Source organism: Hypanus sabinus, chromosome 1, assembly GCF_030144855.1.
Source record: "Hypanus sabinus isolate sHypSab1 chromosome 1, sHypSab1.hap1, whole genome shotgun sequence".
In the NCBI taxonomy this organism is placed as follows: domain Eukaryota; kingdom Metazoa; phylum Chordata; class Chondrichthyes; order Myliobatiformes; family Dasyatidae; genus Hypanus; species Hypanus sabinus.
Window position 1 is genome coordinate 213,255,813 of NC_082706.1, and position 27,190 is coordinate 213,283,002.

A 27,190-nucleotide genomic window follows, 5' to 3' on the forward strand; every position below is an offset into this window, starting at 1 on the left:
TGCCGATGTCTCTGTGAGGAAGCGATGGTAAAGTGAATGTTGGTCGCTACATTGAACTGGAGAGATCATTTGAAACTGTAATAACCAGTGGTATAAAGGGATGGCAGGATAATAGTTTTCATGATGGATAATGAATTGGGGAATGAGGTCATGCGTATTGACGGTGGCAGAGAGCGTGAGTATGTATATGTGATAGGTGTGGTGATGAGTGAGTGAGTGCGTGAGTGAGTGAGTCTGAGTGACTGTCTGTGAGCTGCTGATTGTGTATCGGTGAACTGTGGCAGGCATGCAATGGTGTTTGTCGGGGTGTGCAAATTATAGGAGTTTATCGCGATGTGCTGGGGAATTAGCTCAAATGGTAGAGCGCTCGCTTAGCATGCGAGAGGTAGCGAGATCGATGCTCGCATTCTCCATGGACATTTTGTATTCGGAGGAATTCGTCTCATCAAGTGCCTGCGAAGCTTGGAATGCACAATAGATGCGGCTGTCGCAGATAGAGCGGGAAGTGTCTCTGTCGAAGGGCAGGGAGAAAATGTCGTAGGTTTGCTGCGTTGAAAGCAGATAGGAGGAAAAGCTAGCTGTCAGCTGGTGTTTCAGTATTGCAGGAGCTGCAGGCGACGGTTGAAGCATAAATCAGGTGAGTGGCTGGAAGGACATTGCCCTGGTTACTGGGTGAAAAGAGAAAGTGAATCACCTTTGATTTCAACGGGTAGAAGGACGATGAGAGAGCAGTGTTGGTATGGTACTGTACCTAGAATTGTCAGAAGCGCGGAGATATGCATCATCCCGTGTCCTGTGGCCCCCAGTGCTGGAAGGACGAGATAGTTGCAATAAGCAGGCTTTTGCCATCGGTCGACAGATGCCAGGCTGAATTTTGCATAACGATTATCGGTAGGAGCCAACGTGGAGAAAAAGATGTCGCTTTTCCTTCGATAGCTCAGTTGGTAGAACGGAGGACTGTAGAGGAAACGGAGTCATCCTTAGGTCGCTGGTTCGATTCCGGCTCGAAGGATCAGGTCTTCTTTTTACTGCGCCCATCATCAATTACATACCACAGAACTTTTCGCTGGCGCGCACATGAATGCATTCGCTACGACTCTTGACGGGATAGAATAAACAGGCATTTCATCACATGATAGGCATGGCCAGCAGATCACTCGCTCACGTTTCAGAACGCAGTTTCATCACGCAGGCTGCCCTGACAGTACCACATCTCTCACTGCTCCCTGATTAACAGAACGATCGAAATCTTCCCTTCGCAGCAAGTGTACAGAGGAAGGGACTGATACAAAGGCCCAGGGGGAACATCGGTGACCTCTTGGGTGGAAGACTTTTTGCAGTCACTCTAGCTTCAGCCATTCCAAAGCGCCAGATCAAGGGATCCCAGAATCTGAATTTCGGCACATCGTTGGAGGGCACCGTATAAAGCGAAGCTACGTAGCCGTAGTGTTGTCGGTGTGTTCTACTTTACATGTATCAGGTGAGGGGCACGTCTGCCCATTTGTGTATGGCACAAGTCGGAAGCAAATTCTTCGTATTTTTTCAAGCGGACTGAAGTGTGAGCTGCGAAAGAGAAGAGGTAGCTGTACATGAAGTGACCGGAAGAAGACGTTATGTCTCTCTGCACAAGTGAGCTCTTGTAACAGGTTTGCGGTCTGGTTATTTACACACTGTGTTCTCTTGCCCATCATCCTTCCATGACAAAGGCATATGCTCCGGTAGTTATCGACTTCAGTCATTCCGCTCTTCAGCTGACTAGACATTTGGCTGCAGTTTTCCGGAAATGTCCGAGGATGCTGCAAAGAAATAGGCGGCGATGGGAGATACGACGAAGCTCTCTTTGACGGCAGTATATATTTCCAACAGAATGCTCAGTTGGAGATGGAGTTGTACAATCTGTCAGAAGTGGATGACGCCGCCAACTGAATAGAGAATAGGTGCAGGAGTAGGCCATTCCGCTCATTGAGTCTGCACCGCCATTCTGTCTGAGCATAGCTGGTCATCCACAATCAGCACCCTATCTCTGGTTCCGGCCCATATCCCTTGACTCTGCTATCTTTAGGAGCTGCATCTAACTGATTCAATGGAGAGAATTGGCCTGCACCGCCTTCTGAGGCGGAGCCTTCCATAGATCCGCAGCTCTCGCGGTGAAAAAGTCTTTCCTCAACGATGTCTGTTAAGTGTGTTGTTGTTGGTGAAGTCTTGTTTTTGAGGTGTTAGTTTTCAGTTGCGGTGTCTATGGATGTTCACGACTGCGACTGATTACTCGGTTCGTGCCGATGTCTCTGTGAGGAAGCGATGGTAAAGTGAATGTTGGTCGGTACATTGAACTGGAGAGATCATTTGAAACTGTAATAACCAGTGGTATAAAGGCATGGCAGGATAATAGTTTTCATGATGGATAATGAATTTTAGAATGAGGTCATGCGTATTGACGGTGGCAGAGTGCGTGAGTATGTATATGTGATAGGTGGGGTGATGAGTGAGTGAGTGCGTGAGTGAGTGAGTCTGAGTGACTGTGAGCTGCTGATTGTGTATCGGTGAACTGTGGCAGGCATGCAATGGTGTTTGTCGGGGTGTGCAAATTATAGGAGTTTGTCGCGATGTGCTGGGGAATTAGCTCAAATGGTAGAGCGCTCGCTTAGCATGCGAGAGGTAGCGAGATCGATGCTCGCATTCTCCATGGACATTTTGTATTCGGAGGAATTCGTCTCATCAAGTGCCTGCGAAGCTTGGAATGCACAATAGATGCGGCTGTCGCAGATAGAGCGGGAAGTGTCTCTGTCGAAGGGCAGGGAGAAAATGTCGTAGGTTTGCTGCGTTGAAAGCAGATAGGAGGAAAAGCTAGCTGTCAGCTGGTGTTTCAGTATTGCAGGAGCTGCAGGCGACGGTTGAAGCATAAATCAGGTGAGTGGCTGGAAGGACATTGCCCTGGTTACTGGGTGAAAAGAGAAAGTGAATCACCTTTGATTTCAACGGGTAGAAGGACGATGAGAGAGCAGTGTTGGTATGGTACTGTACCTAGAATTGTCAGAAGCGCGGAGATATGCATCATCCCGTGTCCTGTGGCCCCCAGTGCTGGAAGGACGAGATAGTTGCAATAAGCAGGCTTTTGCCATCGGTCGACAGATGCCAGGCTGAATTTTGCATAACGATTATCGGTAGGAGCCAACGTGGAGAAAAAGATGTCGCTTTTCCTTCGATAGCTCAGTTGGTAGAGCGGAGGACTGTAGAGGAAACGGAGTCATCCTTAGGTCGCTGGTTCGATTCCGGCTCGAAGGATCAGGTCTTCTTTTTACTGCGCCCATCATCAATTACATACCACAGAACTTTTCGCTGGCGCGCACATGAATGCATTCGCTACGACTCTTGACGGGATAGAATAAACAGGCATTTCATCACATGATAGGCATGGCCAGCAGATCACTCGCTCACGTTTCAGAACGCAGTTTCATCACGCAGGCTGCCCTGACAGTACCACATCTCTCACTGCTCCCTGATTAACAGAACGATCGAAATCTTCCCTTCGCAGCAAGTGTACAGAGGAAGGGACTGATACAAAGGCCCAGGGGGAACATCGGTGACCTCTTGGGTGGAAGACTTTTTGCAGTCACTCTAGCTTCAGCCATTCCAAAGCGCCAGATCAAGGGATCCCAGAATCTGAATTTCGGCACATCGTTGGAGGGCACCGTATAAAGCGATGCTACGTAGCCGTAGTGTTGTCGGTGTGTTCTACTTTACATGTATCAGGTGAGGGGCACGTCTGCCCATTTGTGTATGGCACAAGTCGGAAGCAAATTCTTCGTATTTTTCCAAGAGGACTGAAGTGTGAGCTGCGAAAGAGAAGAGGTAGCTGTACATGAAGTGACCGGAAGAAGACGTTATGTCTCTCTGCACAAGTGAGCTCTTGTAACAGGTTTGCGGTCTGGTTATTTACACACTGTGTTCTCTTGCCCATCATCCTTCCATGACAAAGGCATATGCTCCGGTAGTTATCGACTTCAGTCATTCCGCTCTTCAGCTGACTAGACATTTGGCTGCAGTTTTCCGGAAATGTCCGAGGATGCTGCAAAGAAATAGGCGGCGATGGGAGATACGACGAAGCTCTCTTTGACGGCAGTATATATTTCCAACAGAATGCTCAGTTGGAGATGGAGTTGTACAATCTGTCAGAAGTGGATGACGCCGCCAACTGAATAGAGAATAGGTGCAGGAGTAGGCCATTCCGCTCATTGAGTCTGCACCGCCATTCTGTCTGAGCATAGCTGGTCATCCACAATCAGCACCCTATCTCTGGTTCCGGCCCATATCCCTTGACTCTGCTATCTTTAGGAGCTGCATCTAACTGATTCAATCGAGAGAATTGGTCTGCACCGCCTTCTGAGGCGGAGCCTTCCATAGATCCGCAGCTCTCGCGGTGAAAAAGTCTTTCCTCAACGATGTCTGTTAAGTGTGTTGTTGTTGGTGAAGTCTTGTTTTTGAGGTGTTAGTTTTCAGTTGCGGTGTCTATGGATGTTCACGACTGCGACTGATTACTCGGTTCGTGCCGATGTCTCTGTGAGGAAGCGATGGTAAAGTGAATGTTGGTCGGTACATTGAACTGGAGAGATCATTTGAAACTGTAATAACCAGTGGTATAAAGGCATGGCAGGATAATAGTTTTCATGATGGATAATGAATTTTAGAATGAGGTCATGCGTATTGACGGTGGCAGAGTGCGTGAGTATGTATATGTGATAGGTGGGGTGATGAGTGAGTGAGTGCGTGAGTGAGTGAGTCTGAGTGACTGTGAGCTGCTGATTGTGTATCGGTGAACTGTGGCAGGCATGCAATGGTGTTTGTCGGGGTGTGCAAATTATAGGAGTTTGTCGCGATGTGCTGGGGAATTAGCTCAAATGGTAGAGCGCTCGCTTAGCATGCGAGAGGTAGCGAGATCGATGCTCGCATTCTCCATGGACATTTTGTATTCGGAGGAATTCGTCTCATCAAGTGCCTGCGAAGCTTGGAATGCACAATAGATGCGGCTGTCGCAGATAGAGCGGGAAGTGTCTCTGTCGAAGGGCAGGGAGAAAATGTCGTAGGTTTGCTGCGTTGAAAGCAGATAGGAGGAAAAGCTAGCTGTCAGCTGGTGTTTCAGTATTGCAGGAGCTGCAGGCGACGGTTGAAGCATAAATCAGGTGAGTGGCTGGAAGGACATTGCCCTGGTTACTGGGTGAAAAGAGAAAGTGAATCACCTTTGATTTCAACGGGTAGAAGGACGATGAGAGAGCAGTGTTGGTATGGTACTGTACCTAGAATTGTCAGAAGCGCGGAGATATGCATCATCCCGTGTCCTGTGGCCCCCAGTGCTGGAAGGACGAGATAGTTGCAATAAGCAGGCTTTTGCCATCGGTCGACAGATGCCAGGCTGAATTTTGCATAACGATTATCGGTAGGAGCCAACGTGGAGAAAAAGATGTCGCTTTTCCTTCGATAGCTCAGTTGGTAGAGCGGAGGACTGTAGAGGAAACGGAGTCATCCTTAGGTCGCTGGTTCGATTCCGGCTCGAAGGATCAGGTCTTCTTTTTACTGCGCCCATCATCAATTACATACCACAGAACTTTTCGCTGGCGCGCACATGAATGCATTCGCTACGACTCTTGACGGGATAGAATAAACAGGCATTTCATCACATGATAGGCATGGCCAGCAGATCACTCGCTCACGTTTCAGAACGCAGTTTCATCACGCAGGCTGCCCTGACAGTACCACATCTCTCACTGCTCCCTGATTAACAGAACGATCGAAATCTTCCCTTCGCAGCAAGTGTACAGAGGAAGGGACTGATACAAAGGCCCAGGGGGAACATCGGTGACCTCTTGGGTGGAAGACTTTTTGCAGTCACTCTAGCTTCAGCCATTCCAAAGCGCCAGATCAAGGGATCCCAGAATCTGAATTTCGGCACATCGTTGGAGGGCACCGTATAAAGCGATGCTACGTAGCCGTAGTGTTGTCGGTGTGTTCTACTTTACATGTATCAGGTGAGGGGCACGTCTGCCCATTTGTGTATGGCACAAGTCGGAAGCAAATTCTTCGTATTTTTCCAAGAGGACTGAAGTGTGAGCTGCGAAAGAGAAGAGGTAGCTGTACATGAAGTGACCGGAAGAAGACGTTATGTCTCTCTGCACAAGTGAGCTCTTGTAACAGGTTTGCGGTCTGGTTATTTACACACTGTGTTCTCTTGCCCATCATCCTTCCATGACAAAGGCATATGCTCCGGTAGTTATCGACTTCAGTCATTCCGCTCTTCAGCTGACTAGACATTTGGCTGCAGTTTTCCGGAAATGTCCGAGGATGCTGCAAAGAAATAGGCGGCGATGGGAGATACGACGAAGCTCTCTTTGACGGCAGTATATATTTCCAACAGAATGCTCAGTTGGAGATGGAGTTGTACAATCTGTCAGAAGTGGATGACGCCGCCAACTGAATAGAGAATAGGTGCAGGAGTAGGCCATTCCGCTCATTGAGTCTGCACCGCCATTCTGTCTGAGCATAGCTGGTCATCCACAATCAGCACCCTATCTCTGGTTCCGGCCCATATCCCTTGACTCTGCTATCTTTAGGAGCTGCATCTAACTGATTCAATCGAGAGAATTGGTCTGCACCGCCTTCTGAGGCGGAGCCTTCCATAGATCCGCAGCTCTCGCGGTGAAAAAGTCTTTCCTCAACGATGTCTGTTAAGTGTGTTGTTGTTGGTGAAGTCTTGTTTTTGAGGTGTTAGTTTTCAGTTGCGGTGTCTATGGATGTTCACGACTGCGACAGATTACTCGGTTCGTGCCGATGTCTCTGTGAGGAAGCGATGGTAAAGTGAATGTTGGTCGCTACATTGAACTGGAGAGATCATTTGAAACTGTAATAACCAGTGGTATAAAGGGATGGCAGGATAATAGTTTTCATGATGGATAATGAATTGGGGAATGAGGTCATGCGTATTGACGGTGGCAGAGAGCGTGAGTATGTATATGTGATAGGTGTGGTGATGAGTGAGTGAGTGCGTGAGTGAGTGAGTCTGAGTGACTGTCTGTGAGCTGCTGATTGTGTATCGGTGAACTGTGGCAGGCATGCAATGGTGTTTGTCGGGGTGTGCAAATTATAGGAGTTTATCGCGATGTGCTGGGGAATTAGCTCAAATGGTAGAGCGCTCGCTTAGCATGCGAGAGGTAGCGAGATCGATGCTCGCATTCTCCATGGACATTTTGTATTCGGAGGAATTCGTCTCATCAAGTGCCTGCGAAGCTTGGAATGCACAATAGATGCGGCTGTCGCAGATAGAGCGGGAAGTGTCTCTGTCGAAGGGCAGGGAGAAAATGTCGTAGGTTTGCTGCGTTGAAAGCAGATAGGAGGAAAAGCTAGCTGTCAGCTGGTGTTTCAGTATTGCAGGAGCTGCAGGCGACGGTTGAAGCATAAATCAGGTGAGTGGCTGGAAGGACATTGCCCTGGTTACTGGGTGAAAAGAGAAAGTGAATCACCTTTGATTTCAACGGGTAGAAGGACGATGAGAGAGCAGTGTTGGTATGGTACTGTACCTAGAATTGTCAGAAGCGCGGAGATATGCATCATCCCGTGTCCTGTGGCCCCCAGTGCTGGAAGGACGAGATAGTTGCAATAAGCAGGCTTTTGCCATCGGTCGACAGATGCCAGGCTGAATTTTGCATAACGATTATCGGTAGGAGCCAACGTGGAGAAAAAGATGTCGCTTTTCCTTCGATAGCTCAGTTGGTAGAACGGAGGACTGTAGAGGAAACGGAGTCATCCTTAGGTCGCTGGTTCGATTCCGGCTCGAAGGATCAGGTCTTCTTTTTACTGCGCCCATCATCAATTACATACCACAGAACTTTTCGCTGGCGCGCACATGAATGCATTCGCTACGACTCTTGACGGGATAGAATAAACAGGCATTTCATCACATGATAGGCATGGCCAGCAGATCACTCGCTCACGTTTCAGAACGCAGTTTCATCACGCAGGCTGCCCTGACAGTACCACATCTCTCACTGCTCCCTGATTAACAGAACGATCGAAATCTTCCCTTCGCAGCAAGTGTACAGAGGAAGGGACTGATACAAAGGCCCAGGGGGAACATCGGTGACCTCTTGGGTGGAAGACTTTTTGCAGTCACTCTAGCTTCAGCCATTCCAAAGCGCCAGATCAAGGGATCCCAGAATCTGAATTTCGGCACATCGTTGGAGGGCACCGTATAAAGCGAAGCTACGTAGCCGTAGTGTTGTCGGTGTGTTCTACTTTACATGTATCAGGTGAGGGGCACGTCTGCCCATTTGTGTATGGCACAAGTCGGAAGCAAATTCTTCGTATTTTTTCAAGCGGACTGAAGTGTGAGCTGCGAAAGAGAAGAGGTAGCTGTACATGAAGTGACCGGAAGAAGACGTTATGTCTCTCTGCACAAGTGAGCTCTTGTAACAGGTTTGCGGTCTGGTTATTTACACACTGTGTTCTCTTGCCCATCATCCTTCCATGACAAAGGCATATGCTCCGGTAGTTATCGACTTCAGTCATTCCGCTCTTCAGCTGACTAGACATTTGGCTGCAGTTTTCCGGAAATGTCCGAGGATGCTGCAAAGAAATAGGCGGCGATGGGAGATACGACGAAGCTCTCTTTGACGGCAGTATATATTTCCAACAGAATGCTCAGTTGGAGATGGAGTTGTACAATCTGTCAGAAGTGGATGACGCCGCCAACTGAATAGAGAATAGGTGCAGGAGTAGGCCATTCCGCTCATTGAGTCTGCACCGCCATTCTGTCTGAGCATAGCTGGTCATCCACAATCAGCACCCTATCTCTGGTTCCGGCCCATATCCCTTGACTCTGCTATCTTTAGGAGCTGCATCTAACTGATTCAATGGAGAGAATTGGCCTGCACCGCCTTCTGAGGCGGAGCCTTCCATAGATCCGCAGCTCTCGCGGTGAAAAAGTCTTTCCTCAACGATGTCTGTTAAGTGTGTTGTTGTTGGTGAAGTCTTGTTTTTGAGGTGTTAGTTTTCAGTTGCGGTGTCTATGGATGTTCACGACTGCGACAGATTACTCGGTTCGTGCCGATGTCTCTGTGAGGAAGCGATGGTAAAGTGAATGTTGGTCGGTACATTGAACTGGAGAGATCATTTGAAACTGTAATAACCAGTGGTATAAAGGCATGGCAGGATAATAGTTTTCATGATGGATAATGAATTTTAGAATGAGGTCATGCGTATTGACGGTGGCAGAGTGCGTGAGTATGTATATGTGATAGGTGGGGTGATGAGTGAGTGAGTGCGTGAGTGAGTGAGTCTGAGTGACTGTGAGCTGCTGATTGTGTATCGGTGAACTGTGGCAGGCATGCAATGGTGTTTGTCGGGGTGTGCAAATTATAGGAGTTTGTCGCGATGTGCTGGGGAATTAGCTCAAATGGTAGAGCGCTCGCTTAGCATGCGAGAGGTAGCGAGATCGATGCTCGCATTCTCCATGGACATTTTGTATTCGGAGGAATTCGTCTCATCAAGTGCCTGCGAAGCTTGGAATGCACAATAGATGCGGCTGTCGCAGATAGAGCGGGAAGTGTCTCTGTCGAAGGGCAGGGAGAAAATGTCGTAGGTTTGCTGCGTTGAAAGCAGATAGGAGGAAAAGCTAGCTGTCAGCTGGTGTTTCAGTATTGCAGGAGCTGCAGGCGACGGTTGAAGCATAAATCAGGTGAGTGGCTGGAAGGACATTGCCCTGGTTACTGGGTGAAAAGAGAAAGTGAATCACCTTTGATTTCAACGGGTAGAAGGACGATGAGAGAGCAGTGTTGGTATGGTACTGTACCTAGAATTGTCAGAAGCGCGGAGATATGCATCATCCCGTGTCCTGTGGCCCCCAGTGCTGGAAGGACGAGATAGTTGCAATAAGCAGGCTTTTGCCATCGGTCGACAGATGCCAGGCTGAATTTTGCATAACGATTATCGGTAGGAGCCAACGTGGAGAAAAAGATGTCGCTTTTCCTTCGATAGCTCAGTTGGTAGAGCGGAGGACTGTAGAGGAAACGGAGTCATCCTTAGGTCGCTGGTTCGATTCCGGCTCGAAGGATCAGGTCTTCTTTTTACTGCGCCCATCATCAATTACATACCACAGAACTTTTCGCTGGCGCGCACATGAATGCATTCGCTACGACTCTTGACGGGATAGAATAAACAGGCATTTCATCACATGATAGGCATGGCCAGCAGATCACTCGCTCACGTTTCAGAACGCAGTTTCATCACGCAGGCTGCCCTGACAGTACCACATCTCTCACTGCTCCCTGATTAACAGAACGATCGAAATCTTCCCTTCGCAGCAAGTGTACAGAGGAAGGGACTGATACAAAGGCCCAGGGGGAACATCGGTGACCTCTTGGGTGGAAGACTTTTTGCAGTCACTCTAGCTTCAGCCATTCCAAAGCGCCAGATCAAGGGATCCCAGAATCTGAATTTCGGCACATCGTTGGAGGGCACCGTATAAAGCGAAGCTACGTAGCCGTAGTGTTGTCGGTGTGTTCTACTTTACATGTATCAGGTGAGGGGCACGTCTGCCCATTTGTGTATGGCACAAGTCGGAAGCAAATTCTTCGTATTTTTCCAAGAGGACTGAAGTGTGAGCTGCGAAAGAGAAGAGGTAGCTGTACATGAAGTGACCGGAAGAAGACGTTATGTCTCTCTGCACAAGTGAGCTCTTGTAACAGGTTTGCGGTCTGGTTATTTACACACTGTGTTCTCTTGCCCATCATCCTTCCATGACAAAGGCATATGCTCCGGTAGTTATCGACTTCAGTCATTCCGCTCTTCAGCTGACTAGACATTTGGCTGCAGTTTTCCGGAAATGTCCGAGGATGCTGCAAAGAAATAGGCGGCGATGGGAGATACGACGAAGCTCTCTTTGACGGCAGTATATATTTCCAACAGAATGCTCAGTTGGAGATGGAGTTGTACAATCTGTCAGAAGTGGATGACGCCGCCAACTGAATAGAGAATAGGTGCAGGAGTAGGCCATTCCGCTCATTGAGTCTGCACCGCCATTCTGTCTGAGCATAGCTGGTCATCCACAATCAGCACCCTATCTCTGGTTCCGGCCCATATCCCTTGACTCTGCTATCTTTAGGAGCTGCATCTAACTGATTCAATCGAGAGAATTGGTCTGCACCGCCTTCTGAGGCGGAGCCTTCCATAGATCCGCAGCTCTCGCGGTGAAAAAGTCTTTCCTCAACGATGTCTGTTAAGTGTGTTGTTGTTGGTGAAGTCTTGTTTTTGAGGTGTTAGTTTTCAGTTGCGGTGTCTATGGATGTTCACGACTGCGACAGATTACTCGGTTCGTGCCGATGTCTCTGTGAGGAAGCGATGGTAAAGTGAATGTTGGTCGGTACATTGAACTGGAGAGATCATTTGAAACTGTAATAAGCAGTGGTATAAAGGCATGGCAGGATAATAGTTTTCATGATGGATAATGAATTTTAGAATGTCATGCGTATTGACGGTGGCAGAGTGCGTGAGTATGTATATGTGATAGGTGTGGTGATGAGTGAGTGAGTGCGTGAGTGAGTGAGTCTGAGTGACTGTGAGCTGCTGATTGTGTATCGGTGAACTGTGGCAGGCATGCAATGGTGTTTGTCGGGGTGTGCAAATTATAGGAGTTTATCGCGATGTGCTGGGGAATTAGCTCAAATGGTAGAGCGCTCGCTTAGCATGCGAGAGGTAGCGAGATCGATGCTCGCATTCTCCATGGACATTTTGTATTCGGAGGAATTCGTCTCATCAAGTGCCTGCGAAGCTTGGAATGCACAACAGATGCGGCTGTCGCAGATAGAGCGGGAAGTGTCTCTGTCGAAGGGCAGGGAGAAAATGTCGTAGGTTTGCTGCGTTGAAAGCAGATAGGAGGAAAAGCTAGCTGTCAGCTGGTGTTTCAGTATTGCAGGAGCTGCAGGCGACGGTTGAAGCATAAATCAGGTGAGTGGCTGGAAGGACACTGCCCTGGTTACTGGTTGAAAAGAGAAAGTGAATCACCTTTGATTTCAACGGGTAGAAGGACGATGAGAGAGCAGTGTTGGTATGGTACTGTACCTAGAATTGTCAGAAGCGCGGAGATATGCATCATCACGTGTCCAGTGGCCCCCAGTGCTGGAAGGACGAGATAGTTGCAATAAGCAGGCTTTTGCCATCGGTCGACAGATGCCAGGCTGAATTTTGCATAACGATTATCGGTAGGAGCCAACGTGGAGAAAAAGATGTCGCTTTTCCTTCGATAGCTCAGTTGGTAGAGCGGAGGACTGTAGAGGAAACGGAGTCATCCTTAGGTCGCTGGTTCGATTCCGGCTCGAAGGATCAGGTCTTCTTTTTACTGCGCCCATCATCAATTACATACCACAGAACTTTTCGCTGGCGCGCACATGAATGCATTCGCTACGACTCTTGACGGGACAGAATAAACAGGCATTTCATCACATGATAGGCAAGGCCAGCAGATCACTCGCTCACGTTTCAGAACGCAGTTTCATCACGGAGGCTGCCCTGACAGTACCACATCTCTCACTGCTCCCTGATTAACAGAACGATCGAAATCTTCCCTTCGCAGCAAGTGTACAGAGGAAGGGTTTGACACAAAGGCCCAGGGGGAACATCGGTGACCTCTTGGGTGGAAGACTTTTTGCAGTCACTCTAGCTTCAGCCATTCCAAAGCGCCAGAGCAAGGGATCCCAGAATCTGAATTTCGGCACATCGTTGGAGGGCACCGTATAAAGCGAAGCTAAGTAGCGGTAGTGTTGTCGGTGTGTTCCACTTTACATGTATCAGGTGAGGGGCACGTCTGCCCATTTCTGTGTAGCACAAGTCGGAAGCAAATTCTTCGTATTTTTCCAAGAGGATTGAACTGTGAGCTGCGAAAGAGAAGAGGTGGCTGTACATGAAGTGACCGGAAGAAGACGTTATGTCTCTCTGCACAAGTGAGCTCTTGTAACAGGTTTGCGGTCTGGTTATGTACACACTGTGTTCTCTTGCCCATCATCAGTCCAGGACAAAGGCATATGCTCCAGTACTTATCGACTTCAGTCATTCCGCTTTTCAGCTGACTAGACATTTGGCTGCAGTTTTCCGGAAATGTCCGAGGATGCTGCAAAGAAATAGGCGGCGATGGGAGATACGACGAAGCTCTCTTTGACGGCAGTATATATTTCCAACAGAATGCTCAGTTGGAGATGGAGTTGTACAATCTGTCAGAAGTGGATGACGCCGCCAACTGAATAGAGAATAGGTGCAGGAGTAGGCCATTCCGCTCATTGAGTCTGCACCGCCATTCTGTCTGACCATAGCTGGTCATCCACAATCAGCACCCTATCCCTGGTTCCGGCCCATATCCCTTGACTCTGCTATCTTTAGGAGCTGCATCTAACTGACTCAATCGAGAGAATTGGCTTGCACTGCCTTTTGAGGCGGAGCCTTTCATAGATCCGCAGCTCTCGCGGTGAACAAGTTTTTCCTCAACGATGTCTGTTAAGTGTGTTGTTGTTGGTGAAATCTTGTGTTTGAGGGGTTAGATTTCAGCTGCGGTGACTATGGATGTTCACGACTGCGACAGATTTCTCCGTACTTGCCGATGTCTCTGTGAGGAGGCGATGGTAAAGTGAATGTTAGTCGCTACATTGAACTGGAGAGATCATTTGAAACTGCTGTTAACAACCAGTTGTATAAAGGGATGGAAGGAGAATAGTTTTCATGATGGATAATGAATTGGAGATTGAGGTCATGCGTATTGACGGTGGCAGAGATAGGTGGGTTGATGAGTGAGTGAGTGAGTGAGTGAGTGAGTGTGAGTGACTGTCTGTGAGCTGCTGATTGTGTATCGGTGAACTGTGGCAGGCATGCAATGGTGTTTGTCGGGGTGTGCAAATGATAGGAGTTTATCGCGATGAACTGGGGAATTAGCTCAAACGGTAGAGCGCTCGCTTAGCATGCGAGAGGTAGCGAGATCGATGCTCGCATTCTCCATGGACATTTTGAATTCGGAGGAATTCGTCTCATCAAGTGCCTGCGAAGCTTGGAATGCACAATAGATGCGGCTGTCGGAGATGGAGCGGAAAGTGTCTCAGTCGAAGGGCAGGGAGAAAATGTCGTAGGTTTACTGCGTTGAAAGCAGATAGGAGGAAATGTTAGCTGTCAGCTGGTGTTTCAGTAATGCAGGAGCTGCAGGCGACGGTTGAAGCATAAATCAGGTGATTGGCTGGAAGGACATTGCCCTGGTTACTGGGTGAAAAGAGAAAGCTGAGTCACCTTTGATTTGAACGAGCACAAGGAGGATGAAAGGGCTGTGTTGGTATGGTACTGTACCTAGAATTGTCAGAAGCGAGGAGATATGCATCATCCCGTGTCCTGTGGCCCCCAGTGCTGGAAGGACGAGGTAGTTGCCTTAGGCAGGCTGTTGCCATGGGTCGACAGATGCCAGGCTGAATTTTGCATAACGATTATCGGTAGGAGCCAACGTGGAGAAAAAGATGTCGCTTTTCCTTCGATAGCTCAGTTGGTAGAGCGGAGGACTGTAGAGGAAACGGAGTCATCCTTAGGTCGCTGGTTCGATTCCGGCTCGAAGGATCAGGTCTTCTTTTTACTGCGCCCATCATCAATTACATACCACAGAACTTTTCGCTGGCGCGCACATGAATGCATTCGCTACGACTCTTGACGGGACAGAATAAACAGGCATTTCATCACATAATAGGCAAGGCCAGCAGATCACTCGCTCACGTTTCAGAACGCAGTTTCATCACGCAGGCTGCCCTGACAGTACCACATCTCTCACTGCTCCCTGATTAACAGAGAGATCGAAATCTTCCCTTCGTAGCAAGAGTACAGAGGAAGGGTCTGACACAAAGGCCCAGGGGGAACATCGGTGACCTCTTGGGTGGAAGACTTTTTGCAGTCACTCTAGCTTCAGCCATTCCAAAGCGCCAGAGCAAGGGATCCCAGAATCTGAATTTCGGCACATCGTTGGAGGGCACCGTATAAAGCGATGCTAAGTAGCCGTAGTGTTGTCGGTGTGTTCCACTTTACATGTATCAGGTGAGGGGCACGTCTGCCCATTTGTGTGTGGCACAAGTCGGAAGCAAATTCTTCGTATTTTTCCAAGAGGACTGAGGTGTGAGCTGCGAAAGAGAAGAGGTAGCTGTACATGAAGTGACCGGAAGAAGACGTTATGTCTCTCTGCACAAGTGAGCTCTTGTAACAGGTTTGCGGTCTGGTTATGTACACTCTGTGTTCTCTTGCCCATCATCCTTCCATGACAAAGGCACATGCTCCGGTAGTTATCGACTTCAGTCATTCCGCTCTTCAGCTGACCAGACATTTGGCTGCAGTTTTCCGGAAATGTCCGAGGATGCTGCAAAGAAATAGGCGGCGATGGGAGATACGACGAAGCTCTCTTTGACGGCAGTATATATTTCCAACAGAATGCTCAGTTGGAGATGGAGTTGTTCCATCTGTCAGAAGTGGATGACGCCGCCAGCTGAATAGAGAATAGGTGCAGGAGTAGGCCATTCCGCTCATTGAGTCTGCACCGCCATTCTGTCTGAGCATAGCTGGTCATCCACAATCAGCACCCTATCTCTGGTTCCGGCCCATATCCCTTGACTCTGCTATCTTTAGGAGCTGCATCTAACTGATTCAATCGAGAGAATTGGCCTGCACTGCCTTCTGAGGCGGAGCCTTCCATAGGTCCGCAGCTCTCTCGGTGAAAAAGTCTTTCCTCAACGATGTCTGTTAAGTGTGTTGTTGTTGGTGAAGTCTTGTTTTTGAGGTGTTAGTTTTCAGTTGCGGTGTCTATGGATGTTCACGACTGCGACAGATTACTCGGTTCGTGCCGATGTCTCTGTGAGGAAGCGATGGTAAAGTGAATGTTGGTCGGTACATTGAACTGGAGAGATCATTTGAAACTGTAATAACCAGTGGTATAAAGGGATGGCAGGATAATAGTTTTCATGATGGATAATGAATTGGGGAATGAGGTCATGCGTATTGACGGTGGCAGAGATAGGTGGGTTGATGAGTGAGTGAGTGAGTGTGAGTGACTGTCTGTGAGCTGCTGATTGTGTATCGGTGAACAGTGGCAGGCATGCAATGGTGTTAGTCCGGGTGAGCAAATTATAGGAGGTTATCGCGATGTGCTGGGGAATTAGCTCAAATGGTAGAGCGCTCGCTTAGCATGCGAGAGGTAGCGAGATCGATGCTCGCATTCTCCATGGACATTTTGTATTCGGAGCAATTCGTCTCATCAAGTGCCTGCGAAGCTTGGAATGCACAATAGATGCGGCTGTCGGAGATGGAGCGGAAAGTGTCTCAGTCGAAGGGCAGGGAGAAAATGTCGTAGGTTTGCTGCGTTGAAAGCAGATAGGAGGGAATGCTAGCTGTCAGCTGGTGTTTCAGTAATGCAGGAGCTGCAGGCGACGGCTGAAGCATAAATCAGGTGAGTGGCTGGAAGGACACTGCCCTGGTTACTGGGTGAAAAGAGAAAGTGAATCACCTTTGATTTCAACGGGTACAAGGACGATGAGAGAGCAGTGTTGGTATGGTACTGTACCTAGAATTGTCAGACGAGCGGAGATATGCATCATCCCGTGTCCTGTGGCCCCCAGTGCTGGAAGGACTAGATAGTTGGCATAGGCAGGCTGTTGCCATCGGTCGACAGATGCCAGGCTGAATTTTGCATAAAGATCATCGGTAGGAGCCAACGTGGAGAAAAAGATGTCGCTTTTCCTTCGATAGCTGAGTTGGTAGAGCGGAGGACTGTAGAGGAAACGGAGTCATCCTTAGGTCGCTGGTTCGATTCCGGCTCGAAGGATCAGGTCTTCTTTTTACTGCGCCCATCATCAATTACATACCACAGAACTTTTCGCTGGCACACACATGAATGCATTCGCTACGACTCTTGACGGGACAGAATAAACAGGCATTTCATCACATAATAGGCAGGGCCAGCAGATCACTCTCTCACGTTTCTGAACGCTGTTTCCTCACGCAGGCTGCCCTGACAGTACCACATCTCTCACTGCTCCCTGATTAACAGAGAGATCGAAATCTTCCCTTCGTAGCAAGAGTACAGAGGAAGGGACTGACACAAAGACCCAGGGGGAACATCGGTGACCTCTTGGGTGGAAGACTTTTTGCAGTCACTCTAGCTTCAGCCATTCCAAAGCGCCAGAGCAAGGGATCCCAGAATCTGAATTTCGGCACATCGTTGGAGGGCACCGTATAAAGCGATGCTACGTAGCCGTAGTGTTGTCGGTGTGTTCTACTTTTCATGTATCAGGTGAGGGGCACGTCTGCCCATTTGTGTATGGCACAAGTCGGAAGCAAATTCTTCGTATTTTTCCAAGAGGACTGAAGTGTGAGCTGCGAAAGAGAAGAGGTAGCTGTACATGAAGTGACCGGAAGAAGACGTTATGTCTCTCTGCACAAGTGAGCTCTTGTAACAGGTTTTCGGTCTGGTTATGTACACACTGTGTTCTCTTGCCCATCATCCTTCCATGACAAAGGCATATGCTCCGGTAGTTATCGACTTCAGTCATTCCGCTCTTCAGCTGACCAGACATTTGGCTGCAGTTTTCCGGAAATGTCCGAGGATGCTGCAAAGAAATAGGCGGCGATGGGAGATACGACGAAGCTCTCTTTGACGGCAGTATATATTTCCAACAGAATGCTCAGTTGGAGTTGGAGTTGTACAATCTGTCAGAAGTGGATGACGCCGCCAACTGAATAGAGAATAGGTGCAGGAGGAGGCCATTCCGCTCATTGAGCCTGCACCGCCATTCTGTCTGACCATAGCTGGTCATCCACAATCAGCACCCTATCTCTGGTTCCGGCCCATATCCCTTGACTCTGCTATCTTTAGGAGCTGCATCTAACTGATTCAATCGAGAGAATTGGCCTGCACTGCCTTCTGAGGCGGAGCCTTCCATAGATCCGCAGCTCTCGCGGTGAAAAAGTCTTTCCTCAACGATGTCTGTTAAGTGTGTTGTTGTTGGTGAAGTCTTGTTTTTGAGGTGTTAGTTTTCAGTTGCGGTGTCTATGGATGTTCACGACTGCGACAGATTACTCGGTACGTGCCGATGTCTCTGTGAGGAAGCGATGGTAAAGTGAATGTTGGTCGGTACATTGAACTGGAGAGATCATTTGAAACTGTAATAACCAGTGGTATAAAGGGATGGCAGGATAATAGTTTTCATGATGGATAATGAATTGGGGAATGAGGTCATGCGTATTGACGGTGGCAGAGAGCGTGAGTATGTATATGTGATAGGTGTGGTGATGAGTGAGTGAGTGCGTGAGTGAGTGAGTCTGAGTGACTGTCTGTGAGCTGCTGATTGTGTATCGGTGAACTGTGGCAGGCATGCAATGGTGTTTGTCGGGGTGTGCAAATGATAGGAGTTTATCGCGATGAACTGGGGAATTAGCTCAAACGGTAGAGCGCTCGCTTAGCATGCGAGAGGTAGCGAGATCGATGCTCGCATTCTCCATGGACATTTTGTATTCGGAGGAATTCGTCTCATCAAGTTCCTGCGAAGCTTGGAATGCACAATAGATGCGGCTGTCGGAGATGGAGCGGAAAGTGTCTCAGTCGAAGGGCAGGGAGAAAATGTCGTAGGTTTGCTGCGTTGAAAGCAGATAGGAGGGAATGCTAGCTGTCAGCTGGTGTTTCAGTAATGCAGGAGCTGCAGGCGACGGCTGAAGCATAAATCAGGTGAGTGGCTGGAAGGACATTGCCCTGGTTACTGGGTGAAAAGAGAAAGCTGAGTCACCTTTGATTTGAACGAGCACAAGGAAGATGAAAGGGCTGTGTTTTTATGGTACTATTGTGGCGACCCATTTCCTGGCACATGCGAACCGGCTCACAATTAGATAGCCTCCGGGGGTTTGCGAGTACAGAGCTTTGGAGCCTCTGCGCCACGGGGGGCAGGTTGAGGGAGGCTTGAAAGAGAGGCTGAGGATTTTGAATAAACTTTTTCCTTCGACTGCAGTTACCGACTCCGTGTCGTAATTTTAGCGCTGTTTGTAGCACACCGCTACAATTGGTGACCCCGTCGGTCCCAACGATTTTTGGACCAGAAATGACCGACGCCGCCTCTGTTCATGCGGTTTCGTTGAAACTGCCGGGTTTCCGGACACAGCGCCCGAACCTATGGTTCCAGCAAGCCGAAGCCCAATTCCACGTTCGCCGGATCACCTCAGAAGACACCCGCTACTACTACGTGGTGAGTTCCCTCGACCAGTACACAGCGGCCCAGGTCGCGGAGTTCGTACAGTCGCCCCCGGCAGACGGCAAGTACACGGAATTCAAAGCCCTGCTCCTCAGGACTTTCGGAATCTCACGGCGCGAGCGGGCTGCCCGTTTACTGCACCTGGATGGCTTGGGCGACAGACCTCCTTCGGCTTTAATGAATGAGATGTTGTCTCTCGCCGACGGACACACACCCTGCCTCATGTTTGAGCAGGCATTCCTGGAGCAGCTGCCCGAGGACATACGCCTGCTGCTGTCCGACGCGGATTTCAGTGACCCCCGGAAGGTGGCAGCCCGGGCGGACTTGCTGTGGAACGCCAAAAAGGTGAGCGGGGCGTCCATCGCACGGATCTCCCAGCCACGCTCCCGGCAGCAAACCAGTCCAGGCCCGGCCGCAGAGCCCGCCAACCCCCGGCCCAATGAACACTGGTGCTTCTACCACCAGCGGTGGGGCGCAGAAGGCCGCCGTTGTCGCCCGCCCTGCAAGTTCCCGGGAAACGCCAGGGCCAGCCGCCGCTGATGGCTACGGCGGCTGGCCATCGGGATAACCTCCTGTATGTGTGGGATAGAAGGTCGGGACGCCGGTTTTTGGTCGATACTGGGGCTGAGATCAGCGTTTTACCTCCGACGAGTTACGACACCCGCAGCAGGGCACCAGGTCCCCCCCTGAGGGCGGTGAATGGCAGCACAGTAAGGACCTATGGCACCCGTCAGGTGCAGCTACAGTTCGGCTCCAGCCAGTTCATGTGGGACTTTACACTGGCCGCCGTAGCCCAACCGCTTCTGGGTGTGGATTTTTTGCGAGCTCACAGCCTACTGGTCGACCTGCCCAGGAAGAGACTGGTACACACCGAGACCTTTCAGACGTTCTCCCTGGGTGCAACCTAGTTGCCAGCCCCTCACCTCGGCTCCATCACGCTGTCCGACAACGACTTCACCAGGGTCCTGGCGGATTTCCCATCGGTTCTGGCACCGCAGTTCACAGCAGCCATGCCCAGGCACGGCGTACAGCACCACATCCCGACCCAGGGACCACCCGTCCACGCCCGCACTCGGCGGCTTTCCCCGGACAAGCTCCGACTGGCGAGTTTCAGAGGGTGGAGGAATTGGGGATCATCTGGCGGTCCGACAGCTCATGGGCCTCCCCCCTGCACATGGTGCCCAAAGCGACGGGAGGCTGGAGACCATGCAGCGACTACCGCAGGCTGAACGAGGCTACCACGCCGGACCGCTACCCTGTGCCGCACATTCAGGACTTTGCAGCAAACCTGCACGGCGCACGGATCTTCTCCAAGGTAGACCTCGTCCGAGGGTATCATCAAATCCCGATGCATCCTGACGGATCCCCAAAACGGCTCTCATCACCCCGTTTGGCCTTTTCGAGTTCCTCCGCATGCCGTTCGGCCTGAAGAATGCCGCACAGACGTTCCAGCGGTTAATGGACGCGGTGGGACAGGACCTGGACTTCGCGTTCATCTGTTTGGATGACATCCTCATAGCTAACAGCAGTCATCAGGAGCATCTGTCCCACCTCCGTCAACTCTGCGCCCGACTGAGTGTGTACGGTCTTACAATCAACCCCGCCAAATGCCAGTTCGGACTCGATACCATTGACTTCCTGGGCCACAGGATTACTAAAGACGGGGCAACCCCTCTGCCCGCTAAGGTAGATGCGGTCCGCCACTTTCCCCGACCCACCCCGATCAAAGGCCTTCAGGAATTCGTAGGCATGGTCAATTTCTACCGCCGCTTCCTCCCTTCAGCTGCCCGGATCATGCGCCCCCTGTTCGTCCTGATGTCGGGTCCGAGCAAGGACATTACCTGGGACGAGGAGTCCGCCGCCGCTTTCGTTCTAACGAAGGAAGTTTTGGCGAACGCCGTAATGCTAGTACATCCCAGAATGGACGCCCCTACCGCCCTCACAGTGGACGCATCTAACACGGCAGTCGGTGGGGTGCTGGAGCAACTCATCGCAGGTCGCTGGCAACCCCTGGCGTTTTTCAGCAAACACCTGCGGCCACCCGAGCTCAAGTACAGTGCTTTCGACCGGGAACTGTTGGCGCTCTACCTTGCAATCCGGCATTTCAGGTACTTCCTAGAAGGTCGGCCCTTCACCGCGTTCACGGACCACAAACCGCTTACCTTTGCGTTTACGAAAGCGTCCGACCCCTGGTCGTCCCGCCAGCAACGCCACCTGTCCTACATCTCTGAATACACGACGGATGTCCGGCACGTCTCGGGTAAGGACAATGTCGTGGCGGATGCGCTCTCTCGCCCTACCGTTCATGCCCTTTCCCAAGGGGTAGACTTTGAGGCACTGGCAGAGGCGCAGCAGGCGGATGAGGAGATTCCGAGTTACAGAACCGCAGTCTCCGGTTTGCAGCTCCAGGACCTCCCCGTAGGCCCGGGTGAGAGGACCCTACTCTGTGACGTCGCCACCAGCCAGCCCCGTCCGGTCGTCCCCGCAGCCTGGCGGCGACGTGTTTTCGACTCCATTCATAACTTGGCGCATCCCTCCATCCGGACAACCGTCCGGATGGTTTCCAGCAGGTTCGTTTGGCACGGACTCCGCAAACAGGTCAGTGAATGGGCCAGAACGTGCATGCACTGCCAGACGGCCAAGGTGCAGCGGCACACCAAAGCCCCACCGCAGCAGTTCCACCCCACCCACCGGCGTTTCGACCACATTCATGTGGATATTGTGGGCTCCCTGCCAGTGTCGCGCGGAGCGCGGCACCTCCTGACTATCGTGGACCGGTTCACAAGATGGCCAGAGGCGGTCCCGCTCACCGACACCACCTCCGAATCGTGCGCCGTAGCCCTGATCGCCACCTGGATATCCCGCTTTGGTGTACCGGCCCACATTACCTCCGACAGAGGCGCCCAGTTCACCTCCAGCCTGTGGTCAGCTATGGCCAGCCTTTTGGGGACTCAGCTGCACCACACCACTGCCTACCACCCACAGTCGAACGGGCTAGTGGAGCGTTTCCACCGTCACCTGCAGTCGGCTCTCATGGCCCGCCTGTGAGGAGCCAACTGGGCGGACGAGCTTCCCTGGGTCCTACTCGGCATCCGCACAACGCCCAAGGACGACCTGCACGCCTCGTCGGCCGAGTTGGTATACGGCGCGCCCCTGGTCGTCCCCGGGGAGTTCCTACCAGCCCCACGGGGGCAAGAGGAAGATCCCGCAGCAGTCCTGGACAGACTACGCGAGAAGCTCGGTAACCTGGCCCCCATACCCACTTCACAGCACGGGCGGCACCCGACCTGCGTACCCAAAGACCTACAGAACTGTAAGTTTGTGTTTGTATGAAGGGGCGGGCATCGGCCATCGCTGCAGCGGCCATACGAGGGGCCGTTTATGGTGCTCCGGAACAACGGGTCCACGTTCGTGCTGGACGTTGGGGGGAAAGAGGGGGTTTTCACGGTGGACCGCCTCAAACCGGCCCATGTGGGCCTGGCGCAACCGGCCGAGTTTCCGGCACCTCGGCGCAGAGGCCGACCTCCCAAGCAGGTTCTGGCCCAGACTGTGGACATTGGGGGGTGTATCGCCGGTTCTGGGGGGGTGGGGGGGGGGTTATGTGGCGACCCATTTCCTGGCACATCCGAACCGGCTCACAATTAGATAGCCTACGGGGGTTTGCGAGCACAGAGCTTTGGAGCCTCTGCGCCACGGGGGGGGGGGGGGGCGAGGACGAGGGAGACTTAAAAGTGAGGCTGAGGATTTCGAATAAAGTTTTTCCTTAGACTGCAATTACCGACTCCGTGTCGTAATTTTAGCGCTGCGTGTAGCACACCGCTACAATTGGTGACCCCGACTGTACCTAGAATGGTCAGACGCCACTGAATTGGAGATTGAGGTCATGCGTATTGACGGTGGCAGAGAGCGTGAGTATGTATATGTGATTGATGGGTTGATGAGTGCGTGAGTGAGTGACTGAGTGTGTGTGACTGTCTGTGAGCTGCTGATTGTGTATCGGTGAACAGTGGCAGGCATGCAATGGTGTTTGTTGGGGTGAGCAAATTATAGGAGGTTATCGCGAGGTGCTGGGGAATTAGCTCAGGGTAGAGCGCTCGCTTAGCATGCGAGAGGTAGCGAGATCGATGCTCGCATTCTCCATGGACATTTTGTATTCGGAGGAATTCGTCTCATCAAGTGCCTGCGAAGCTTGGAATGCACAATAGATGCGGCTGTCGGAGATGGAGCGGAAAGCGTCTCAGTCGAAGGGCAGGGAGAAAATGTCGTAGGTTTGCTGCGTTGAAAGCAGATAGGAGGAAAAGCTAGCTGTCAGCTGGTGTTTCAGTAATGCAGGAGCTGCAGGCGACGGCTGAAGCATAAATCAGGTGAGTGGCTGGAAGGACATTGCCCTGGTTACTGGGTGAAAAGAGAAAGTGAATCACCTTTGATTTCAACGGGTACAAGGACGATGAGAGAGCAGTGTTGGTATGGTACTGTACCTAGAATTGTCAGAAGCGCGGAGATATGCATCATCCCGTGTCCTGTGGCCCCCAGTGCTGGAAGGACACGATAGTTGTCATAGGCAGGCTGTTGCCATCGGTCGACAGATGCCAGGCTGTATTCTGCATAATGATTATCGGTAGGAGCCAACGTGGAGAAAAAGATGTCGCTTTTCCTTCGATAGCTCAGTTGGTAGAGCGAAGGACTGTAGAGGAAATGGAGTCATCCTTAGGTCGCTGGTTCGATTCCGGCTCGAAGGATCAGGTCTTCTTTTTACTGCGCCCATCATCAATTACATACCACAGGGCTTTTCGCTGGCACACACACGAATGCATTCGCTACGACTCTTGACGGGACAGAATAAACAGGCATTTGATCACATAATAGTTAAGGCCAGCAGATCACTCGCTCACATTTCAGAACGCTGTTTCCTCACGCATGCTGCCCTGACAATACCACATCTCTCACTGCTCCCTGATTAACAGAACGATCGAAATCTTCCCTTCGTAGCAAGAGTACAGAGGAAGGGACTGACACAAAGGCCCAGGGGGAACATCGGTGACCTCTTGGGTGGAAGACTTTTTGCAGTCACTCTGGCTTCAGCCATTCCAAAGCGCCAGAGCAAGGGATCCCAGAATCTGAATTTCGGCACATCGTTGGAGGGCACCGTATAAAGCGAAGCTAAGTAGCGGTAGTGTTGTCGGTGTGTTCCACTTTACATGTATCAGGTGAGGGGCACGTCTGCCCATTTGTGTGTAGCACAAGTCGGAAGCAAATTCTTCGTATTTTTCCAAGAGGATTGAACTGTGAGCTGCGAAAGAGAAGAGGTGGCTGTACATTAAGTGACCAGAAGAAGACATTATGTCTCTCTGCTCAAGGGAGCTCTTGGAACATGTTTGCGGTGTGGTTACGTCCGCACTGTGTTCTGTTTCCTATGATCCCTCCAGGACAGAGCCAAATGGTCCAGTAATGATCGACTTTAGTTATTCAGCTTTTCAGCTGACTAGACCTTTGGCTGCATTTTTTCCGAATAAGTTCGTGGATTCTGCAAAGCAGTAGACGGCAGTAGCATATACGAGAATGCTCTCTTTGACAGCAGTGTAGATTTCCAGCAGAATGCTCAGTTGAAGCTGGAGGTGTACCATCTGTCAGAAGTGGATGACGCCGCCAACTGAATGAGCAGTAGACAATAGGTGCAGGAGCAGGCCATTCGGCCCATCAAGCCTACATCGCCATTCTGGCTGATCATTCACAATCAGCACCCTCTTCCTGGTTGGAAGGAAATTGCCCTGGTTACTGGTGAAAAGGGAGAGCTGAGTAACCTTTGATTTGAACGGGCAAGGACGATGAAAGAGCTGTGTTGGTATGGTAGTGTACCTAGAATTGTCTGAAGCGCGGAGCTATGCATCATCCCGTGTCCTGTGGCCCCCAGTGCTGGAAGGACGAGATTGTTCCCTTAGGCAGGCTTTTGCCATCGGTCGACGGATGCTAGGCTGAATTCTGCATAATGATTTTCGGGAAGAGCCAACATGGAGAAAAATGTGTCGCTTTTCCATCGATAGCTCAGTTGGTAGAGCGGAGGTCTGTAGAGGAAATGGAGTCATCCTTAGGTAACTGGGTTGAATCTGGCTCGAAGGATCATGACTTCTTTTACTTCGCCCATCATCAATTACATACCGCAGAGCTTCTCTATGGCACAGGAGTGCATTCGCCCCGACTCGTGACGGGGCAGAATACAGAGGCATTTTATCTCTTAATATTCAAGGCCACTAGATCACTGGGTCACATTTCCGAGCGCTATTTCCTTACGCTTGCTGCCCTGACAGTACAGCTCTCACTGGTTCTAAAGTAACAATAGGATACAACACTTGCCTTCATAGCAAGTGTATAATAAGGAGACGGCCACGAAGTCCCAGAATGATCATCGGTAATCTCTTCGTTGGAGGACTTTTAGCAATCACTCCAGGGTCAGCGATTCGAAATCCACACGAGCACGTGATGCCAGCATCAGAATATGTGTACATAGTTAGAAGGGGCCGATATAAGCAAAGCCACCTGGCGGCATTTTCTTATGAAGCAAGGTTAGCAGAGCTGCGACTTTTCTATGAAGCAAGGTTAGCAGAGCTGCGACTTTTCTTATGAAGCAAGGTTAACAGAGCTGTGACTTTTCTAAGAAGCAAGGTTAACAGAGCTGTGACTTTTCTTATGAAGCAAGGTTAGCAGAGCTGTGACTTTTCTATGAAGCAAGGTTAACAGAGCTGTGACTTTTCTATGAAGCAAGGTTAACAGAGCTGTGACTTTTCTTATGAAGCAAGGTTAGCAGAGCTGTGACTTTTCTATGAAGCAAGGTTAACAGAGCTGTGACTTTTCTATGAAGCAAGGTTAACAGAGCTGTGACTTTTCTATGAAGCAAGGTTAGCAGAGCTGGGACTTTTCTATAAAGCAAGGTTAGCAGAGCTGTGACTTTTCTCTTTGGAGAGTAGAAGAATGAGAGTGCACTTGATAGATGTCTACAAGGTTATAAGAGGCATAGATAGGGTGGATAGTCACTACCTGCTTCCCAGGGCGCCAATAGCAAACACTGTCATGGTTACTTGAAAAGACCAGGAGACGCAGACAATTCTTCGAGAAGTTTTAATCTTTATTTTCAAACAAAGACTGAGGCAATCAATGAACCTGTCACCGAAAGCCCACCGAGCTCCGGTGAACAGCATTCTTTATTGTAATTTCTCATCTCAGTTACATTTCGGTTTTATCAGCATACCCAATCAATTTTAGTTGCATATCATCTGTACATTAACTAATCAAACGCTCTTGCCTAGCTCTCGGTGCACCACCAGTATTTCTTTCCAGTTCACATCTTGGGCCTGATTCCTGGCCACGGTTGTTTCTCAGTCAGCCTCCCTTAACTTCCCTCTCATTATGGTTCCTGTTCATACCATCCTGTCTGCCACCGTTATCTCTTCATAAGCCATTCTATTGTTTAATATATGGAGTACATTTCAGCTAATTAGTGCTGCTAATGCTAAACAGGTGTTCTTTAACTGCCAAAGTATGTAGCTAAGAGAATACAAGGTATCTTGTAAAACAATACATAGTAAAATGTGTCTAGTAAAATAATACATGGTGATATTCAGTACATTGGAGTGATTACATAGTATAGTAAATGGCTAGTACATAGCGATTAAATTTCAGGTATATATAGTGATTATGTCAGGTATATTTCTCAATAACACCAGAGGGCATATGTACAAAATTAAGGGAGGGAAGTTTAGGGGAGACATCAGGGGTAAGATTTTTACACAGAGGGTTGTGAGTGCCTGGAATGACTTGCCAGGGATGGTGGTGGAGGCTAAAACATTAGGGGTATTTAAGAGCCTCTTGGACAGGCACATGGATGAAAGAAAAATGGAGGGTTATGGGGTAGTGTG

General features: G+C 50.2%; 16 non-coding genes across 16 annotated transcripts; all 16 read left to right on the forward strand.

Annotated features, from left to right (window-relative positions):
- Window positions 1–340: 340 nt before the first annotated feature.
- trnaa-agc (transfer RNA alanine (anticodon AGC)) lies at window positions 341–413 on the forward strand. Its single transcript has one exon. It is a non-coding gene; the product is annotated as a tRNA-Ala (tRNA).
- Window positions 414–926: 513 nt separating this feature from the next.
- Window positions 927–1,012, forward strand: trnay-gua (transfer RNA tyrosine (anticodon GUA)). Its single transcript is given in 2 exon segments — window positions 927–963; window positions 977–1,012. It is a non-coding gene; the product is annotated as a tRNA-Tyr (tRNA).
- A 1,598-nt stretch (window positions 1,013–2,610) lies between these two features.
- trnaa-agc (transfer RNA alanine (anticodon AGC)) lies at window positions 2,611–2,683 on the forward strand. The gene has a single exon. It is a non-coding gene; the product is annotated as a tRNA-Ala (tRNA).
- A 513-nt stretch (window positions 2,684–3,196) lies between these two features.
- On the forward strand, window positions 3,197–3,282 carry trnay-gua (transfer RNA tyrosine (anticodon GUA)). Its single transcript is given in 2 exon segments — window positions 3,197–3,233; window positions 3,247–3,282. It is a non-coding gene; the product is annotated as a tRNA-Tyr (tRNA).
- Window positions 3,283–4,880: 1,598 nt separating this feature from the next.
- On the forward strand, window positions 4,881–4,953 carry trnaa-agc (transfer RNA alanine (anticodon AGC)). The gene has a single exon. It is a non-coding gene; the product is annotated as a tRNA-Ala (tRNA).
- Window positions 4,954–5,466: 513 nt separating this feature from the next.
- trnay-gua (transfer RNA tyrosine (anticodon GUA)) lies at window positions 5,467–5,552 on the forward strand. The gene is given in 2 exon segments: window positions 5,467–5,503; window positions 5,517–5,552. It is a non-coding gene; the product is annotated as a tRNA-Tyr (tRNA).
- Window positions 5,553–7,154: 1,602 nt separating this feature from the next.
- trnaa-agc (transfer RNA alanine (anticodon AGC)) lies at window positions 7,155–7,227 on the forward strand. Its single transcript has one exon. It is a non-coding gene; the product is annotated as a tRNA-Ala (tRNA).
- Window positions 7,228–7,740: 513 nt separating this feature from the next.
- On the forward strand, window positions 7,741–7,826 carry trnay-gua (transfer RNA tyrosine (anticodon GUA)). Its single transcript is given in 2 exon segments — window positions 7,741–7,777; window positions 7,791–7,826. It is a non-coding gene; the product is annotated as a tRNA-Tyr (tRNA).
- A 1,598-nt stretch (window positions 7,827–9,424) lies between these two features.
- On the forward strand, window positions 9,425–9,497 carry trnaa-agc (transfer RNA alanine (anticodon AGC)). Its single transcript has one exon. It is a non-coding gene; the product is annotated as a tRNA-Ala (tRNA).
- Window positions 9,498–10,010: 513 nt separating this feature from the next.
- On the forward strand, window positions 10,011–10,096 carry trnay-gua (transfer RNA tyrosine (anticodon GUA)). Its single transcript is given in 2 exon segments — window positions 10,011–10,047; window positions 10,061–10,096. It is a non-coding gene; the product is annotated as a tRNA-Tyr (tRNA).
- A 1,595-nt stretch (window positions 10,097–11,691) lies between these two features.
- Window positions 11,692–11,764, forward strand: trnaa-agc (transfer RNA alanine (anticodon AGC)). Its single transcript has one exon. It is a non-coding gene; the product is annotated as a tRNA-Ala (tRNA).
- A 513-nt stretch (window positions 11,765–12,277) lies between these two features.
- Window positions 12,278–12,363, forward strand: trnay-gua (transfer RNA tyrosine (anticodon GUA)). Its single transcript is given in 2 exon segments — window positions 12,278–12,314; window positions 12,328–12,363. It is a non-coding gene; the product is annotated as a tRNA-Tyr (tRNA).
- A 2,173-nt stretch (window positions 12,364–14,536) lies between these two features.
- On the forward strand, window positions 14,537–14,622 carry trnay-gua (transfer RNA tyrosine (anticodon GUA)). Its single transcript is given in 2 exon segments — window positions 14,537–14,573; window positions 14,587–14,622. It is a non-coding gene; the product is annotated as a tRNA-Tyr (tRNA).
- Window positions 14,623–16,192: 1,570 nt separating this feature from the next.
- On the forward strand, window positions 16,193–16,265 carry trnaa-agc (transfer RNA alanine (anticodon AGC)). Its single transcript has one exon. It is a non-coding gene; the product is annotated as a tRNA-Ala (tRNA).
- A 513-nt stretch (window positions 16,266–16,778) lies between these two features.
- trnay-gua (transfer RNA tyrosine (anticodon GUA)) lies at window positions 16,779–16,864 on the forward strand. Its single transcript is given in 2 exon segments — window positions 16,779–16,815; window positions 16,829–16,864. It is a non-coding gene; the product is annotated as a tRNA-Tyr (tRNA).
- A 7,069-nt stretch (window positions 16,865–23,933) lies between these two features.
- On the forward strand, window positions 23,934–24,019 carry trnay-gua (transfer RNA tyrosine (anticodon GUA)). Its single transcript is given in 2 exon segments — window positions 23,934–23,970; window positions 23,984–24,019. It is a non-coding gene; the product is annotated as a tRNA-Tyr (tRNA).
- The last annotated feature ends 3,171 nt before the right edge of the window (window positions 24,020–27,190 follow it).